We start from the raw sequence: 19,013 nt of genomic DNA, 5'->3' as shown, positions 1-19,013 counted from the left end.
ATCAAACAAGAGTCTTTCCTCCTTGCTCTCTCTGGAGATGCCAGGTTTTGGGTCCAGAACCTTTTGTATGAAAAGCACCAAACTATGGGTAGAGCTGTTGTATCGGTGCAACAGACTCTTCACAACATAGAACCATGGAGGATGTTGATATTTTGAGCATTGTGTTTTGAAGTGTTTTTCCCCACAAACCAGCTTCTATCTGCAAATTCTGTCCAGGTAATTTGTTCTATTTCTCCATGGGTCTGCCCTTTAAGGATGAGGTGGTGTGTGTGTGCAGTTTGGTAACATAACTTATTAGCTTTGAATTTACTCTAGTGCCTTTATTTCGAGCCAGTTGGGTTACAGAGGCAGAAAGCAAGACATGTGTATAGCCTGTGGCCAAACAACTTTAATAGGCTTAAGGTTTATGCCACAAATGAGAAAGTCGAGTTATTATTGTCTGGTGATTGGAATAAATTCACCCTGGAGTGGAAAAACAGTGAAAAGAAATAATGAGAAAAAGAGAGAGAGATTGGCAAGCAACAAGGTGTGTGTACATGTAAGAAGCCCAAAGTTTTTTGTTTTGTTTTTAGTTAGGAATATTGTCTTAATCCAGTATTCAGGGAATATTAAACTTTTTAGATCAAAGACATAAATCCTGCTAAATTGCAACATGATCAAAGTCTCCCTCTCTCCCCTTCCCCCACAGATATCTCGCCAGGAAAAACCTTTTAGAAATCCATGTTCTACATCCCTTCACTTTGTTCTGATCATTTTATAACTCTTGTGGTTACATCTGCAGAGTCTTGTGTGCCTCTTGTTAAGGAAAGACACATACGTCCATGAATAATCTATTTTTTAAAGTTACCCCCTCTAACTATGCAGCAAGAGGCCTTGAATTAACAGAGTAAAATAAGAAACATTTTGTGGCCCAGTGGGGCTCAATAACTCTGGAAGTAGTTATTTAAAACCGCAAGACATCTGTACACTTTATTCCTGTGTTTTGACCTTTTCTGCAAATGGTATCTGATACCAGAGAATGCTGGAAGTTGGAAGAGTGTTCCAATCTGATATGGATTAAGCATAAGAGAGAAACTTGCTGTCTGGTTACTCTTACTAATATTATTCGTTCAGTTCTATACCGTTTTATATTTTAAAGGGAAAAAATCTCAAAGCAGTTTACAACCTACATCAAATTAAAACATCAAATAAAACAATCCAGTATGAAACATAAAACATAATCCAGTAGTCAAACATAAAAAGTATAACATTCAAAGAAACATGATGGCATTCAAGAGATCTTAGTATCCAGGCCATTTAAAATGGTCTAATTGTTTCTTGTTTGCACACACACACCCCAAAAAAAGACCTCACCCGCCTTCATTTGTGTGCATTTTGTAATGGTAGTAAATACAAAACGGCTGGAAGACTTCCTGTTTCTAGTATTGCATTTAGTAGTACATGTATAAAATGTACTTTATATGCTCATTGATTCCTTGCAGTGAAAGAGCGTTCTGATTGCCCTCTTGTATATTTGCTGTGGTTGCTGTTTAAACAGCAGTTATGATTGCAAATATAGATCTCAATGAAATTCTTTTTATTTCTTGCTTTCCTCACCTGTGTCTCGGAAATAGGTGACTGAGCACTCAGCAGGAAACAGAGCACCCAATTTAAATAACCATATGGATCAATAGTCTTGCCATGTTAAAAATGTGTTTCCTGAAGGTGCTCCAAGCTTGCGGGTTTGTGAAATGTTAATTATAGAGGCACTGACCTCATGCCAGAAGTGAAGTTTCTCTTCACTGTGTGAACCGGATTTCCCTTCTCGTTTTATAAACTTTATAAATAGCACCTTATTCCCCTGGGAAAGTACTGTCAATGAAACAGTCATTTCAGATGTACTGTTTATAAGCAACTGTAAGCCATCACAATATAAAACAAAGAACCGAAATACTACTGAACTAAAAGTCCCAGTTTTAAAAAAATCAAGCCAGATTTGGCAGCCAGCTGCTTACTTTGCAACTCAGGATATTTGCACACTTGGACTACGTGAGGCATAATCACAGATTAAGAGCCCTGCTGGATTGGACTATCTAGTCCAGCATCCTGTTTACTCAGAAGTAAGTTTCAAGACCTCATCACAGAGAAACGCATGCAGCCATACTCATTGTCTTCATGACCTCAGTTCAGGGCCTTATATATGTGATGCAGGTGGTGTTGTGGTCTAAACCACTGAGCCTCTTGGGCTTGCCGATCAGGAGGTCGGCAGTTCAAATCCCACTGACAGGGTGAGCTCCCGTTGCTCTGTCCCAGTTCCTGCCAACCTAGCAGTTTGAAAGCACACCAGTGCAAGTAGATAAATAGGTTACCACTGCAGTGGTAAGGTAAACGGTGTTTCTGTGTGCTCTGGTTTCCATCACGGTGTTCCGTTGCACCAGAAGCGGCTTATTCCTGCTGGCCACATGACCCGGCAAGCTGTCTGTGGACAAACACCAGCTCCCTCGGCCTGAAAGCGAGATGAGCACTGCAACCCCATAGTCACCTTTGACTGGACTTGACCGTCCAGGGGTCCTTCACCTTTACCTTTTTACCTATATGTGACTATTTCATTTATTTGTCTCATAAAATACAATTGGGGAAATCAATATAAATTCATATAAAGCAACAAAAACAATATTCAAAGAAAACAGGCAAAAAGCTATATATGACAGATAAAACTGAGCAGGGCAAAAAAAGAAAACAATTTTAGGAATTAGGAGTCAGAGGCAGAGATATATGTCTTTAAAAGGCTGTTTAAAGCTTCAGTTTATGAGCAGGATGTGCCTGCCTCCCATCTTCATTACAACTCTGGCTCTTAAGAATGCAGAACACTTTGAAGTTCTGATCACACCACCTCTCCAGTTCAACAGTTTGTCCTTCGCTTTGTCACGTTCCCAAGTCTTTTTGTGAGAGAGGGTGAAGCGGTCACTTCCTGGAAAGGGTTTTCACCACCACCCCAATATGGAGCTTTGTACTGAAGACATCTAATGATTCAAACGCCACCTCCCTCAAAGTGATGACTTCTTCAGAATCGCCTTCAGAAGTTTCTGCCATCAAGAGATGACCTAAAAGTATTGATGCATATATGAATAATGATGTTGGCTTTATTTCTACCTTCCTGTAAACTATTGGGCTACAATGCAGTCTGAGATGCCGGTAACCCAAGAAAGTCATGTGTATCATATATCTCAGGGAAGGTCTTATTACTTGTCCCATGATTGCTGTTTGAATCTCAGTTTGTTTTCAGCAGAGCCGAGTGTGACAACTGTAGAGGATAAAGAAAAAGCCCTAAGGTGAGAGGGCATTAATACAGAAAGTAGCAGATCAAACCAGAACTGATGAGAAAGCTGGCATCTTTCCCTTTATGTACAAACAACACCTTAAATGGAGCTCACACAAAAAATTGGCACATCTCTGGGACATTTTTTGTGCGCAGTTTAAAAATCTGTTGACTCAAACAGCAAGGATGCTTCCAGACCACTGCTATTTGGCGGTGGGATTCAGTTCTGCAAACTTAGGTTGTTCAATTAAAGCTGCTTTGGAGTTGTTGCACAACAAAGACACACACACACACACACACACACACACACACACACACACACACTGCAACTTTCACCCCCTGCCTGAGCTTTTGAGATAATTCATATAATGGGAAATGCACAGAAAAGTGTATGATAACTTTTGCTGGAGGAAACATTGTCTAACCTCTCTGCAAACAAATTGGAATGAATGGAAGTAAGATAGCTCAGTTTGTAGACCATGAGACTCTTAATCTCAGGGTTTGAGCCCCACATTGGGCAAACGTTTCCTGCCTTGCAGGGGGTTGGACTAGATGACCCTTGTGGTCCCTTCAAACTCTACAAGTCTATGATTCTATGAACTCAAAATGGTTTGTATTATTGTAACACAGAGAGAAATAAGCGCACCCTGCCTTTTCTAATGGACGTAATTCAGATGTACAGAATTTGGGGGCCTTAATGCCATAACTCACTGTTCTTTGCAAATTTGTTATTCACCATAGCATAAAATGCTGGTCATATTTTTTTAAAAAAACCTCTCAACTGACATTCAGTATTAATACCCAAACCTGGCAGCTCAATCAGTGACTCCAGAAACCTTAAGGCATCATTTCACAGACTATTATTAAAAATCATAAAATTAAAAGTTGCAGCAAATTGCCTTACCCTATATCAGGTCTGACCATTGGTCCATTTAGCCAGTGCTATTTTTCTAGAAAAAGAGGTGCTTGCTCTCTTAGAATGGCAATGGCACCCACCTGAGAAGTGCTGAGCTCTGCTGAACTCTGGCTGAAAAAAAGCCTTACTGGTCTAGGGCCACACGAAAACTTGCCAGCAGGAGATTGTCAGGAGATTGTGAACTTGCCAGCTCAGGATTGTCAATTAATGGCAATGGCTCTCCAGGATTCCAGACACAGAATTTTCCCTTGTCGTACCTGGAGATGCCAAGAACTAATGCTAGAACTTTTTTTCATGCAAATCGTGTGCTCGGTCACTGAGCTACAGACTTCCTTCCAAAAGTGAAAAAGGCAGTATAACAAATCCCTGTTAATGGGGCAAAACTCACAGGTTTTTTTCAGTCACTGCAAACTGTAGAAGGCAATATCTTTTACTTTCATGTTTATGTGCATGTGTAGATTTGAAATATGAGTTTCTCTGCTTAGAAACAGAAACTTTGGAAGCCGTACTTGCCTTGCAGTGTTCCAAGATCTGCCTTGGCCAATGTAGAATAAATTGCCTGGAGCTGTTGCTGATTCACTTTTGACTTGAGTCGAGTGCTGTCATCGTACCATAGGAAGGAATTGAGAAAATCTGCATGTGAACCTGTCAGTTATTCTTTCTATGCTTTCGCCGAGGCCAAGTTTCCAGTTTATATACGGTATATTCAACATGACTCCATTTTGTTTGGAATTCAGCACCAAGCATATGCCATTTAAATTTTGACTTTAAAAGTCTAATCAGGTTTTGGTACAAATTTTTACCTAGATACACATTTTTACCTAGAGAAAGTATGGCTTAAAGAAAGTAGCAGAAATGTTATGGGTATCATATGTTCATGCAGGTATATGGCTATCATATGCTCCTGCAAGCACACACACACAAAATTAAGTGATTTGGAATTTTGTACTTCATTACATACAAGTTAATACTCATTTGCAGGGGTGGGGGGAACCAATGTAGTGCAAAAAACAACAACAACTTAAGTAAAGTTATGTTTCCTGAAAGCGTTTCCTTATAGTTTGTCCCTGAGAAACACAAACTAGTATTTCTATCTTGCTTTCCACACCAGTGTCCCATAGATAACTGCCACCATATACAGTATGAAGTTTCTATTCTGTGTTCATATGTTCATAAAAATCACTGTGAAAAAATTCAGCCTGACAGTGTAGAGCATTGTTGAAGGCCCTATGCATCAATTCAGTTGCAGCACATAAGCCCTCCTCTTGTACTGTTTGTGTGGAGAGGTGTTGACAGAGATTTTGACACAGTGCATTTAGCTCCTCCCCCAAGGCTATGCTCCGCCTCCTGCCCCTGTTGCTGTCATTAGGTTCAGCATTACAGTGGTACCTTGGTTCTCAAACTTAATCCGTTCCAGAAGTCCATTCCAAAACCAAAGCGTTCCAAAACCAAGGTGCACTTTCCCATAAGAAAGTAATGCAAAATGGAGTAATTCATTCCAGACTTTTAAAAACAACCCCTAACACAGCAATTTAGCATGAATTTTACTAACAAGACCATTGATCCATAAAATGAAAGCAATACTGTACTATAAAATAAGTAAGATAGTATTGTAGATGGTAAAAAAAAATTTAAAAAAATCTTACCTGCACTGATGATAGTCATTGTTTGGATGGAGTTTTTTTTATCCATTTCAACAGCCACACAATCAATCAATCAATCAATCAATCAATCAGTCAATTAGTAGCTGAACTGGGTTCCACACCGTCACAAAAACAGACTAACCGAAAAAGCCTCAAAAATGCAAAATAAATAAATAGGAAATAAATAGCAATATCCGTTCCAGAAGTCCATTTGAAATGTTCAAAAACCAAGGCGCAGCTTCTGATTAGTGCAGGCACCCCGGAAACAATAGCCGACAACCTCATCGGACGTTCGGCTTCCAAACAACATTCGAAAACCGGAACACTTCTAGGTTCATCAGCAGTGGGAGGCCTTCACAGTGACTGGAGGCTCCCTCTGTGATTTTGAACCCTGGCCAATCAGGATCGGGCTTCCCACTGCAGACAAGCTAAACATTAGAGCAATGGTGGGGCGACTGGAGAAGCGTTAATTCTGGATAAGCACACAGGCTCTACTTTGTGACCATGTGCATGGAAAATTTGCAGAACAAAGTAATTATAGAAGTACTGTAGCTGTGTCACCAGGCATCCTACATGGTTAAATAATCTAATAGCTGCCTGAAGAGCAATGCTTGTGCATTTTGGAGCAATCCTGTAAATGTATTCTCCCAGGTAAGTGGATATGAGATAGCAGCCTCAACACCTCTTCATGTAGAGGAATACTTTACTTAATGACATGGTAACTGCATTCTTCATGTTAAAAAATAAATTTAAAAGGCACTGGCAACTGTATCTAAACAAGTTTCTGTCTTTATTTTGAATGGAAAAACTCCAGAATTCCTGCCAAATGTGTGTTCCAAGTTTCAGAAACTCCAACAAGTTTGTCATGCCAATTGGGTCACTGAAAGGCTGCCTCCACTGTGGTCCAGGATTGTATCTGGCCTGTCCTTTTGGGTGTATTTTTTCTTGCAGAACTTTAGATAAATATAAAGATTGCTTGTTTGTTTGTTACATTTTTGACAGTACTCCATATGTTGAGAGAGAGAGATGAGAAGGCACTCTTCAGCTTTAGGAAATGTTTGACAAAGCTGGGCTGGTGTTTGGGGGAATCAGTTTGAAATACATTCTTTTTTGTCATAAACAAGTTCATAAAGAAGTGACTTTTATTTTAAAAATCAACAGTATGGTTTTTGGAAAGGGGAGGAAATGTATACAATTATTTCCCATTTCTGTGGTCTCTCTATACAAAGAACAATGGACCAATTCACATTATCGGACTAGCATGGGACATTGTTGTGTTCAGAGCATATTATGTGGTAAAGAGGTTAGCTCATTTCAGACCCTTATGCTGTTCCTCTTAAGCACACATACAGTGTGGGATGTGACCCTAGTCCTGATATAAAGGTAAAGGGACCCCTGACCATTAGGTCCAGTCGTGACCTGATATAGACCCTGATAAAAAATATGTTCCCATTTGCAGCATATCCATGCATGTGCACACATCACAGAAATGTGAGAAACATGCATCCATTTCACTTTGCCACTGTTAGCCAGTTCTTTGCTTGACTTGCTAGTTAAATGCTACGTATTATTGTCATGACAATTATATTATTGTTATTACATTCTTGGAGACTGTGGTTTGTTAAGTGTGCTGGGAATTGTAGCTCTGTAAGATGTAAACTACAGCTCTCAGATTCTTTGGGAGAAGCTAAGTGCTTTAAAGGTAGGGTGTGGGTGTGTTTGAGGGGAGGAAAGACACTTGGAATAGCTGTAATCTTTTGTTTTTTGTGGTGGACAGTCTCTGATTGTGCTCTGGTTTGAAAAAAGGAATCAGTGGTAGTGTTGTTCTGCTGTCACTTGCATGATGTTGTGTTTTAATTCCATCTCCTGCTGGCAAGTTTTCGTGTGGCCCTAGACCAGCAAGTCGGCTGAGTTCTTATATATAAGCTCCTACCAGCATCTGCCCTGCAGGGCTAGTTTAAGATGGGTAATTACAAAACAACCACAAAATCAAAGGTTGAGTAATGGCATAAAGAACATACAGTAAATAAATAACTGCAATTTGAGGGGTTCTTTTAAAAAGAAGCCCCAAAGATGTCTTTCTCAGCAGCAAAAAAGCTACAAAACTAGGGCCTCAAATGTTTCTTCACTTAGATGTGCTACCCAGTTTCCTCAGTCAGATCAGAAAGCATTCTGCCGACCTAAATAAGCTTACCCAAGATGCCCTTTCTCTGCACATAGAGTCTTCTGTAGTTCCAGGACATCAACTGCAGTTTCGGAATCCCCAAAAGAGAATTGTTGAAAGAAAAATAACGTATCTATCCAATTTCTGGTTACTGTCAGGCCCAACTGTAATATTGCAATTGCATCGAGGACAAATTTAAAGCAGACAACCAAAGATTAAATCCAGACGTGGTAGTGATAGAGAATTTCTTCAAGAGATTTCAGATATTTATACCCTATCTGTACTCCAAATGGGTTTGAGTGAAATTCATGTTCCATTGTGGTCAACAGCAACATTTTTAGATGTTGCTCACAACCTTTGTATCTGCTGCAGCAAATATTTAAATTATGTCTTTTGCATATCCAAAACGAGCTGAAGTCACAGACTTCCAAGTCAGTGGGAGGATGTGAACTGCGGGCTCCTGCATGTTTATTCAACATCCATTCTGATTTTCTGGCATAAAGCCTATGCAGTGATTAGACTATGTCTGATCTTCACTGAGTGTTCATTCTGATTTGTTTACAGGGAGGTTATATGAAAGTGCACCCTGCATCTGTCCGGATTTGCTTGTGAGGTGTTTACACATCTTCCCATGAAATGTTCATTTGGCACAAACTTTCAATGCATTTCTCCATCGCCTCGCAAACTGCAAAAACCTACACTAGCATATGCATTTTTGTACATAATACATGGCTGGGGAACTGTATTGCAAAATTCAGAGAAATACAAATTTCAACAGTGTTTGCATATTGGTTTTGAATGTGTGAATTGGTTACGTTCACCTTTAAATGAATCCTAGCTGAATCTTACTTAATTGTTCCAGTCCTGAATAAACAGACTCTGTTTTTCAATACATGCAAATCTCCCAGACTTTTAACTAGTTACTAATCTAGAGGAAGACATGTGACATTTTCCTAGTTTTGGCATATTAACATTCTGGGAGCTGCTAACAAATACGTTATCATTTCCATTCACCCTGGATCTTGTTGACGATGGTAACCCAGTATTTATTGCTGCTGCTGTTGTCATCATCATCATCATCACCATTTCTGAAATAACTAAATCCCAGATTACTTGAATATTAGTGTGTGCCACATAACATGAATTACATTAGCTTCTGGCATGTTGCATTTACAACAGTGGTCTGTATTGTTGCTCATCATCCCAATCTCTGAGCGGTGTGAGATTTTAGGGGTTTCAGGGATGCTTACCTAATGTTCGTGTTTCCTTTGGAATGAGGAACAGCAGAGAATGTGGTCTTTAGGATATATGGTTTATTTACATACACACATATATAACTGGAACTTGTGATGAAGAGGGTCTTCGTTGTTCCAGGAATTGAATCTGTACTGGATTCAAGAATTAGAAGGGGGCTCAGGCATACTGCCTACCCACCCTCCAAACTCACAATAGTATATTCTTGGTATATATTTTTCAATCTAACTGGATTAGTAACTTGTAAAAATTTCCTCAACTTTCATACGTATAAACGTGAAACATTATTTTTAAATATTTTGTTGGGTCTAAGTTTTACTTCCTTTTAAAAACCCTACTTTCCTCCATGAAATTCTTTTAAAAATCGAGTGCCGTAATAGCTAAGAACTATGATTAAATAAACACAAAACAATATCAACATCAACATCAACATCAAAACAAAGTGTTCAGATAGCCATAGAAATGATGATGCTGTCTAGAGGGGAGTGCAAGATGGCAAACATCCCATTTCATCCTCAGAACTCTATGATGTAGTTGTCCTGAAAGATCATGATTGGTGCACATTTAACCAGTGAGCTTCTTGGGTAAGAACTGAAGTCTTTCTTGTTCATGCCCTTATACTGCCTCACATACTGGCTCTTTGTGGGCTTCAAAAATGCTCCACAACAGAAGCGCAGCAAGAAAGATGTGAGGAGTCTGCACAATAAATGAGAAACAAATGGGCACTTAATATGCTATAAACCTGATTATGTGAAAAGGCCCTTAATCTTGAACTGATAAATTGAAAAACAGCAATGTGCATTAATGTTCTACTTATGTAAAACTAAATGTAATTTAAAGCATATGTGCTATTTTCTCTTTCTGTGCGTCAGCATATAAGAATCTTGGCTATAGGATAACATGACATGATTGAAGCCATATGTTCTCTACAAACAGGTGGGGGAAAGCTGATTAAAAATGTGTGAGAAAAAAGATGGAATTGTTATTTCTTCCCAAAAGGTGAAGAACCGTGGGCCGGCACTGTATTCCAATTAATTCTTTTAAATTATTTCATTTAAAGAATGGTTTACTTTCCACTTACAAGAGCAAAAAGCTGGACAGGAGGTTTATTTTTCTGATGCATTTTTGGACCCTACTGGTTGGTCCTTCTTCGGGGCAACAGCATGAAAAGAAGAGAGACAGACAGCACACCTAAATGGGTAAGCTTCAATTCTCCGAATTTCCGTGAAGAAGGACTAGCACTGTGTTGACATATTGGAACACTGAAAACAAAGCAGGTACTCCAGATGGATGGAAAGGGCAGGCAATCTCACTTTGCTCCTCAAATATTGGCTGGATCAGAACTGTCCAACCCAGAATCATCTCCAAAGCATGATAGAGATGAAGCCTAAGGCTTATTATGTCTCAGGCACACGCATTGGTGGAGAAGCCCATTTAATTCAGTACACAGTGTAGTTGATGTATCATGTTTTCCTGGGACTGTGACCCAGCAAAAAGTCTAATGGTCATAGTCTGTGTGCACATTATTGTTCTTGGATTAGGGCTTTGCGCAGATGCTAGAGCTGACGTTTGAGGCAGTAGCCAGCTGTTGCTGAGTTTAATTGTCACCTGTTGTTGGTGACAGCGTGACTGCCTAAGTTCCTGCTCACCCACTTTTCATCACCATTGCATTACCCATTGCACCATTATTTTAAATCTCATATGTATGCATAGACATGTGCATACCTAAAAGGTAGACAAATGCAGAAGTGCTCCTGCCTCCTAGGAACTGATAGTAAAGGAATGATATACCCTATCCTTGCATGTTGATATGCCACATAGCTTTTTACTGGGCCCACATGAAGTCTCTGGCATAGGATTTATGTCTGAAGGAAATTTCTGGAGCCATTTTTTTCAAAACCACACCCCTATAGGAGAAAGTGAAAAGAGAGAAAAGATTTGCTTTGCTTCCTGTTGAGTGTGTTCCATTTGTAAATTGAGTCCCGCACTGCTATGGGAAAGCACGCCTTGGTTTAAGACCGCTTTGGTTTAAGAACGGACTTCTGGAACGGATTAAGTTTGTAAACCAAGGTACCACTGTAATCAGTTTTAGCACATCAAAGGAGGGACCTTCCCCTGAGTTATAAAAGAGACCAGAACTTAGGGTAGGGGAGAGGAATGGGGTTAGAGTTGGGAGTGATGTAACCAGGAATCAGAGAGAGGAGCTGTTATGCTGCTTTGCTTCTGCTGTAGAGTAAGCTAGCACTTTTTGGGGTGCTGTTGCCGTGAGCCCCTCCACTGAAAGCTCCAGGTTGTATATATGTGTAAATAAGCCAGACACTAGCCTCTACTGAGCCTCATTCCCAAAGAAAACACTAACGCTGGGTAAACACTAACCCCAAGTGTACCGCTCGGAGATACTACTGCCCCACTGCTGAACCCTCGGTTGTGTGGCAGTGGCAGCATCCGGATTCTGGCGAGATCTTGTGAGAGAACCCAGAAGCCGATGTTACTTCTCCCCTGGTGGGGTGGCTGCCTCAGTCTCTCTCTTGAATAACCCAATCCTGGTGATTCCTGTTAGCTGCTGTAACATGTAGATAACCTGAAATCAGAAATGACTGTAGCTTATTGCAATAATTTCTCCCATTCTGCGCAGTTCAGGGCAATTGGTTATATTTTGCTGAGGTTTCCAAAGTCATATTTTAATGTGCAGATGGAGGAAGTGGGTGGGTGCTATCCTATTATTTCCCCCCTTGTTTTATGATACTGCCTATGGAGGATACAGTTGCTAAATAATCTTGAATAATCTTGAGTAAAACAAATTTTGAAACAGCAATGAAAACAAAACAAAAGCCCACAGATAATCATTAGACAAAACTAACACACTGTTAAGTGTGGCCTTTTAATTTTTATTTTTTTACCATTAGACGTTGGTTTTGTAATTTTGCTTAGTAAATGAAGTCCATGATCCATTTCCAGAAGTTAGTTCTGCTTGGTGACTGTGCAGGACTGAATATTTTTGTCTGACCTAGAAGAGCTTGTCTTACAGCCTTGATGCTCTCAACAGTTCTGGTAGGTATGTGAATCAGTCTGTGTGTTTGTGATGGGAGTAAAATAACAAATATCTATAGCTGGTAACATTTGCACTTGCAGACTTACGTGCAAGGCTGCATACACCACCAATTTTTATTTTTTTTTAATACTTTCTGAAATATAAATTGGTGTGAAATACATCCAGATATTTTTCAAGCATTGTACATGAATAACTCCTGCTAAATATTTTGTAGAGGTAAGTTGTGGTTTCAACAACACATGGGAGTATTTTTGTATTCAAGGCTGGTTCCATGTAAGGCAGTTGCTGTGAAATGGTCATGCTTTGTTCATTCATTTTATTAAGGGTGTGGAGAATTAAATGGCCTTAAAATATTCACATGAACTAGCAGAAAATAGAGCAGACAGAGGGAAGGAAAGCAAATAAAATAACCCACTGTTTTTCTCAACGTTGGAGCTTATCCCACATTGAACAATGCCCTTTTCAATACACGACCCCAACACAAAAACGGTATTGCAGTCACAAAATGTGTGCTGGGTTCACTTTACTACAAATAAACTTCTCCTAATAATTTGATAGTATTTATATTCATTTGTCAACAAGGGTTCTCCACTTAAAATATTTATTTAAGGTTTTGTGGAGGAAGGAAGGGGAAATCTAAATATTAAAACATGGAGCACCAATTAAGTTGACTGTCTCTTGGGCAATGCAGATTTTTGAGGGAATATGTCCTGAGATCTTTTGTGGGTACTGTTGGAGCTCCTGACAGGAACACCATTGGCTGTAGGTGCCATATTGCTGACACCTGCCCTTACCTCTGAGCCACACAGCAGCAGCAAACATGAAAGACACATGTTGTGGAACATTTGTCTTGCCACCCAGCCACTAGACTCAGCCATAGATGCCGTGTCAAGGGAAGTAGTAGTAGAAGAAGAAGAGTTTGGATTTGATATCCCACTTTATCACTACCCGAAGGAGTCTCAAAGTGGCTAACATTCTCCTTTCCCTTCCTCCCCCACAACAAACACTCTGTGAGGTGAGTGGGGCTGAGAGACTTCAAAGAAGTGTGACTAGCCCAAGGTCACCCACAGCTGCATGTAGAGGACCGGAGACACGAACCCGGTTCACCAGATTACGAGTCTACTGCTCTTAACCACTGCACCACAATGGCTCTCAGTGTGTTTTAACTGCCTATTTGTCACTTCCAGGGAGAGGTTAGAAGTTCGAAGCAATGCTTCTGAATACCAAGAGCTGGAAACTACAGGAGATGAGAGTGCTCTTGTGCCTGAATCTTGCTTGCAGGTCTCACACAGGCACCTGGTTGGCCACAGTGAGAATGGACTAGATGGGCCATTGGCCTGATCCAACAGGCTCTTTTATGTTCTTAATGCTAGGAGAACAGTGGCTTCAGGAGGAGCTCTAGCTGCCTGGAATTGTTCTGCCCGTGTATCTTTTGTGCTGGTCTCATATCGTAAATTCACCTGGCAAGGTGTGGTTTCTATCAAATCCTTTAGTCCTTCAGTCAGCACACTCTAAATAGAGGTTGACGTGTGACTTGATGAATCACCTTTTTCAGTCTAATATGGTTTTGTGTGGGCTAGTTTGGGTATATCTTTAGGATGTTTTTGCCCAGCTTGTATAAAGTACCTTCACTTACCTAGAATAGTTTTAATATTTGGTTTAGGAGACAGGAAAAAATATTTTTATTTCTGTGGAACAGCCTCTGTCCACTTATATATTAAAGAAACCACACCAAAAACTTGCCAACATTGGCAAAGGTTCCCTCTTGTTTGGATTGTCTCAAATTTATGTTTTGATGAAGAAGAAAAAAGGTACCTCAAGGTCAGAAATGGAGGTTTGGAGGCTACCAGGCTAATATGTTTTACAACCACATTATTTATATATTCAATATTTATCCATAACAAATATTATAATGTTCTTTTATATTGTAAACTGCTCAGTGATATTTGAATGAAGGGTAGTATATAAAATGATTGAATGGTGATAAGATAAGCTTTGTCTCAAATTGAGCCGTAACCATATCTGGTACTAGCTATTTGGGGAGAATTGTACATATTAAATGTGCATCTGTAGGAATAGTTTTATTGTTTTTATAGTTTGCATTTTATTTCATTTTTATTGGCCTTTTGTTTTATAGGCCTTTGGTCTGATCCTTTTACACTTTAAGGCTCCCCTTTAAGGCATTTTGCACATGCTCAATGGTCTTTTTCCCTGGTTACTTCACATGAACCAAGCCAAAGGCTTCTGGAGCAAAGTCTGGGTAAGCCTTGGCCCCAAATAATTCTTGATTTTACAGTTGCAGACCAGGCTGACATAAGGAATTCAGAACAGATCTGAATCAGCTGCACCCCTAGAATGGAATGTTATGCTAGGAAAGTATTTTATAAATGTCAAGGACCCCATACTCCACCCCTTCTCAACTGTAAGTGGCTACGTCCAGTAGAAGCAACTTGTAAAACACAAGCACCAGAAATTCAATGCAAAAAGTTTTCTCTTACTAGTTAGGCAAGGACAACCACTGGTGTCTGATACAATGTAGAATTACCTTTCAGTGCTCGGTGCTAATGAACATCACCTACTATTCTAAATAGGTTTTTTTAAAAAAAAAACAAAAAACATCCTAAGTCAGTGATATATTTGTCTTGTGAGTCAACATGTTTAGCACCAGGTAGTTGGTCATTTACATTAATCAGGAGTCTGATTAAGGGAATGTTTTGACTATTTTCAGGAAGCTCTTAATGGCTTAAGTGAATGGAAAACACATACGATTGCTGTAGCAACAAAGACAACAATTTTGTTGTGGCTGCAGACTGGCTTATGCACTAGCCTACTTAAGCAGTTTCAAGTTATCAGTTACTATGTTCCTTGTCTCACACAACCCCCTCTTTTTCATTCCTTCTCTTTAGACACACACAGTCATTGTTGATTACTATCATTTTAATATTTTATGTATTTGTTTGCTTGGCACATTTATGGCCCTTCCCTCATTACTGGAGATCTCTGGGAAGCTTACAGCACACAGGGTGCTTATTAACTAAGTTTTACTCTGAGGAAATTCATTGGCATAAATTAACATTGCAAAGTAAGGTCATGTTATTAATTTCAGTGGGTCTTTGATGAGTAAAACTTTGTTGAGTATCATCCACAGTTACAAGCTAAAAATAGCATCACTTGGTGATATTGGGCTAGTCACTACCTTTCACCCTAATGCATAAAGGTAAAGGGGCCGCTGACCATTAGGTCCAGTCGTGGCCGACTCTGGGGTTACGGCGCTCATCCCGCATTATTGGCCGAGGGAGCCAGCGTACAGCTTCTGGGTCATGTGGCCAGCAGGACTAAGCCGCTTCTGGAAAACCAGAGCAGCGCACGGAAATGCCGTTTACCTTCACGCCGGAGTGGTACCTATTTATCTACTTGCACTTTGACGTGCTTTCGAACTGCTAGGTGGGCAGGAGCAGGGACTGAGCAACGAGAGCTCACCCCGTCGCAGGGATTCGAACCGCCCACCTTCTGATCGGCAAGTCCTAGGTGCTGTGGTTTAACCCACAGCGCCACCTGCGTCCACCCTAACGCATACCACAGGATAAAATGGGGATTTGTAGAGGAAAAGTGAGATGCAAATGTTTTTCTTATGCTGCTTTAAACAGCTATGGCTTCCCCCAAAGAATCCTGGTGTAAACAGTCTTCACGAAGGCTTCACTCAACTTTATTGAAGTTGGCGCTTGCCTTGCCAGGTCGTAACCATCACACCATGAAAGTATATGTGAAGCACATCGAACTCTCTCAAATCCTACAAGCTAGTAGCACATTCGTAATTTCGTAATTTAAACGTGGATCCTTATGTAAAGAAAACGGCGCCATCTAGGAATTAAGAGGAAGTATCAGCTGGCTTGAAGGAGCCCCAAAATTGACAGAAGTCCACTATCTCTTGAGAGGAAAATACTAAAGGGGAAACCCAACACAGCTCAGTGAAGATTAAACGTGTTAAGTAAGCAAGGAATGATGACACTGTGTTGATGGGGGAATCAAATGGAATGGACACTGGCATGCTTGGCTTCAGCACAATTGTCCTGTCATCATTGCTACCATGCTGATGAAATGCCAGCTGGCTAATGGATCTGCCATTTTAAAAATAGTTCTGAGGGAGGGAAACATACACACAGTTTTCAAAGAGTATTAACATCAGAATCCTATACATGTGAACTTGGAAGTAAGCCGCATTGTGTTCAATGGGACTTACTCTGAGCTGCAGCCCAAGTGAAGCTATACATGCCTTTGTAAATGTGGCATCTATACAGAATAAAGTTTGGAGCGTGCATAATCTGGCATATTCCCTTCTGAGTATCGCTTTTATTTTATTTTTAAAAAATGAAACAAAGCATCTAAAATGTTTCATTTAAAAGATGAAACAAAAGAGAAGGGCATGACAAAGTATTTCTTTTTGTTCAGCAATATAACAACAGTACTTTTAAATATACTAGAGGTGTTGTTGTTTTTTAAAACAGAATAAATGTTTGTTTTGTTCTTGTGGATATTAAATAGGTATGCCTCTGTAGAATTGCTATAAAAGAACAAGATATGTGGGCTTTTGCCAGTTAACATTCCATGTCAGGGATCTTTTATAATCTTATTTATATAATTTACAGTAAATATTATGATAACTGTGGTTCTTCTGACTTTTGTCTAGACATTAGGAATTTTATGACTAGTTTTAAACTGCCATGCTACACCATGTTGTTTTGTAGCCACATGAGATATCATCTTGAATTAACAAGTCACTAACTAACAACTAGACACGATTTACAAGACACTTACCAGAAAATGAAACCTAATTTCCCAGCAGTTACTGGACCTTTTTGCTGGATTCTGCATTTTGCATGCAGCACTCAATGGCTTCTGATAAACAGTAATCAGAGTATTGCTTGCATGGCAGATGTTGGTGTGTGGACTAGAATGGGAAATGGGGAGAGAGGAAGGGAAGAGAGTGTATTCGTTGTCCTTGACAAAGAAGGCATTTTGAGCTGATGCTGTTGCTGTGTTCAAAACGCCAGATGGCCACCATGTGGGGCAAGAGGCACAATAACGGTGGGCATAAGACCACTTTCTGGGTGAGAGCCAGGATGGGATGTCTACAGTGCCCTAGTTGAAAGTTGGGGTGGAATCTATGGATGTTTGAAGATGGAGTCTTGGATCCAAACTACAGATACATCATCTGGACCATGGTGGTGCCTTTGTGCAACAATTCTACTTTTGTATTGGTATCATTTTCTCCTCTGTTTAAACTATATATTGATTTTATATTTATCGATAAGATTGTTTATAATTGTTTCTATTTTTTAAAAGCTATTGTTCATTTTATATGTTGTGAGTGAGTCGCTTTGGGCACAATTTGTGGGAGGAAAGCTGCATCTACGGCGATGGTACTTTTCTGAAAACAAAGGGATTTTGTTAAAGCCAGAGGTTGCAGAATGCACCCAAAGCAATAAAACAGCAGCCTGGAGCAGAAGCAAGAGCTACAGGCAACCTCTTGCCTTAGTAATGGAGGAAACTCTGGCCAATGTAGGCACAGACTTAAAAGGATTATGTTGAACTCAACACAACATTGTCTGGGCCAACTAAATGAATAATGACAAAACAGAAAAGGCCCTCAGCGTTTCCTGTGTAAGGTCACACATGACCAAAACAAACCCTCTCTTTTTTACTCGTGGGGTTGCTATAACCATTTTGCAAGCAATTTGAAATAGCTCTCCGAAGCTCCTTTAGAGAGCAAGAGTTTCAAGGAGGCAAACTTATCCCAATCTTTTTTCTAAGGAAGTGATATTGAAGGGTTGCTGCTTAAGCAGTCCAAAGGGTGGATGCTAAGCAGTCCCCCTCTGAAATGTCCTCAAGTCTCTGTGCAAGAGGGGAGAATAAACACAGCTGGAGAGTCCGGCTGCAGACATCCTTTTCCTGTGAGTCTGACTCCAGTCCAATCTCTGGACAGGAGGAGGAGAAGGAGAAGGAGAAGGAGAAGGAGAAGGGGGAGTCTTCTGAGACTAGACTCCTTTCCCTCCCCTCCCCTCTTTCTGGCTCTCCTCCTATTTTTCTTGCTGATGTCACAGATAGGAAGCTGACTCATGATGAATAACTATTTGTTGTTCCCCGACAGCCTGCCCTTTTGCAGAAAATCTGTGCAAAGTTTTACAAGAGATTTCTCAACCAGCTCCCCTAAAGCGCTCCAGGCACATTGCTCCTAGCATGATGTCACTGGGAGTAGTCCTGGAAAGGGGGAATTGTATTGCCGCAATCCAGGACTTTAGCCTGCAAAGGCTCTATCTGCAATGTGCTCTCCAGCAGCAGTGAGAAACGTGCGCCCTACAAGTCAGCCAAGGGAGAGAGTAGGAAGTGTGGCACCAGTAGTGCAATGACATAATTTTGCACTCCAGAGTGAATGCTTTTATGTGGCCTTCCTTTTTAGATGGTAATAGGTCAGATTCAGATTTACACTGCAAGCCTAACCATGCCAATGGGCATTCTTACTCCCAGGCAATTGGGGTTAGAATTGCAGCCTCGTTCAGGTTAAGTGTGTTTAGGACAGCAGACACACTTTCTTGGAAGTAAACCCCACTAATTTAAGCCCCACTGATTTTAATTGGGCTACTCCAAGTATGAATAGGTCTGGATCCAACCCTTATTTTTTTAAAAAG

The 19,013-nt window shown here is 40.3% G+C and overlaps 1 long non-coding RNA gene across 1 annotated transcript; it reads right to left on the bottom strand.

Annotated features, from left to right (window-relative positions):
• Positions 1-364: 364 nt before the first annotated feature.
• LOC310704832 lies at positions 365-1,867 on the bottom strand. The gene is made up of 2 exons (XR_014525057.1): positions 1,754-1,867; positions 365-462 (listed from the first exon to the last, which is right to left on the bottom strand). It is a non-coding gene; the product is annotated as an uncharacterized lncRNA (long non-coding RNA).
• Positions 1,868-19,013: the final 17,146 nt, after the last annotated feature.

The sequence above is a fragment of the Podarcis liolepis genome (assembly GCF_965112155.1).
Source record: "Podarcis liolepis genome assembly, chromosome: 4".
In the NCBI taxonomy this organism is placed as follows: domain Eukaryota; kingdom Metazoa; phylum Chordata; class Lepidosauria; order Squamata; family Lacertidae; genus Podarcis; species Podarcis liolepis.
The sequence above is the reverse complement of the archived record's forward strand: the minus strand, read 5'-3'. Positions and strand labels throughout refer to the sequence as shown.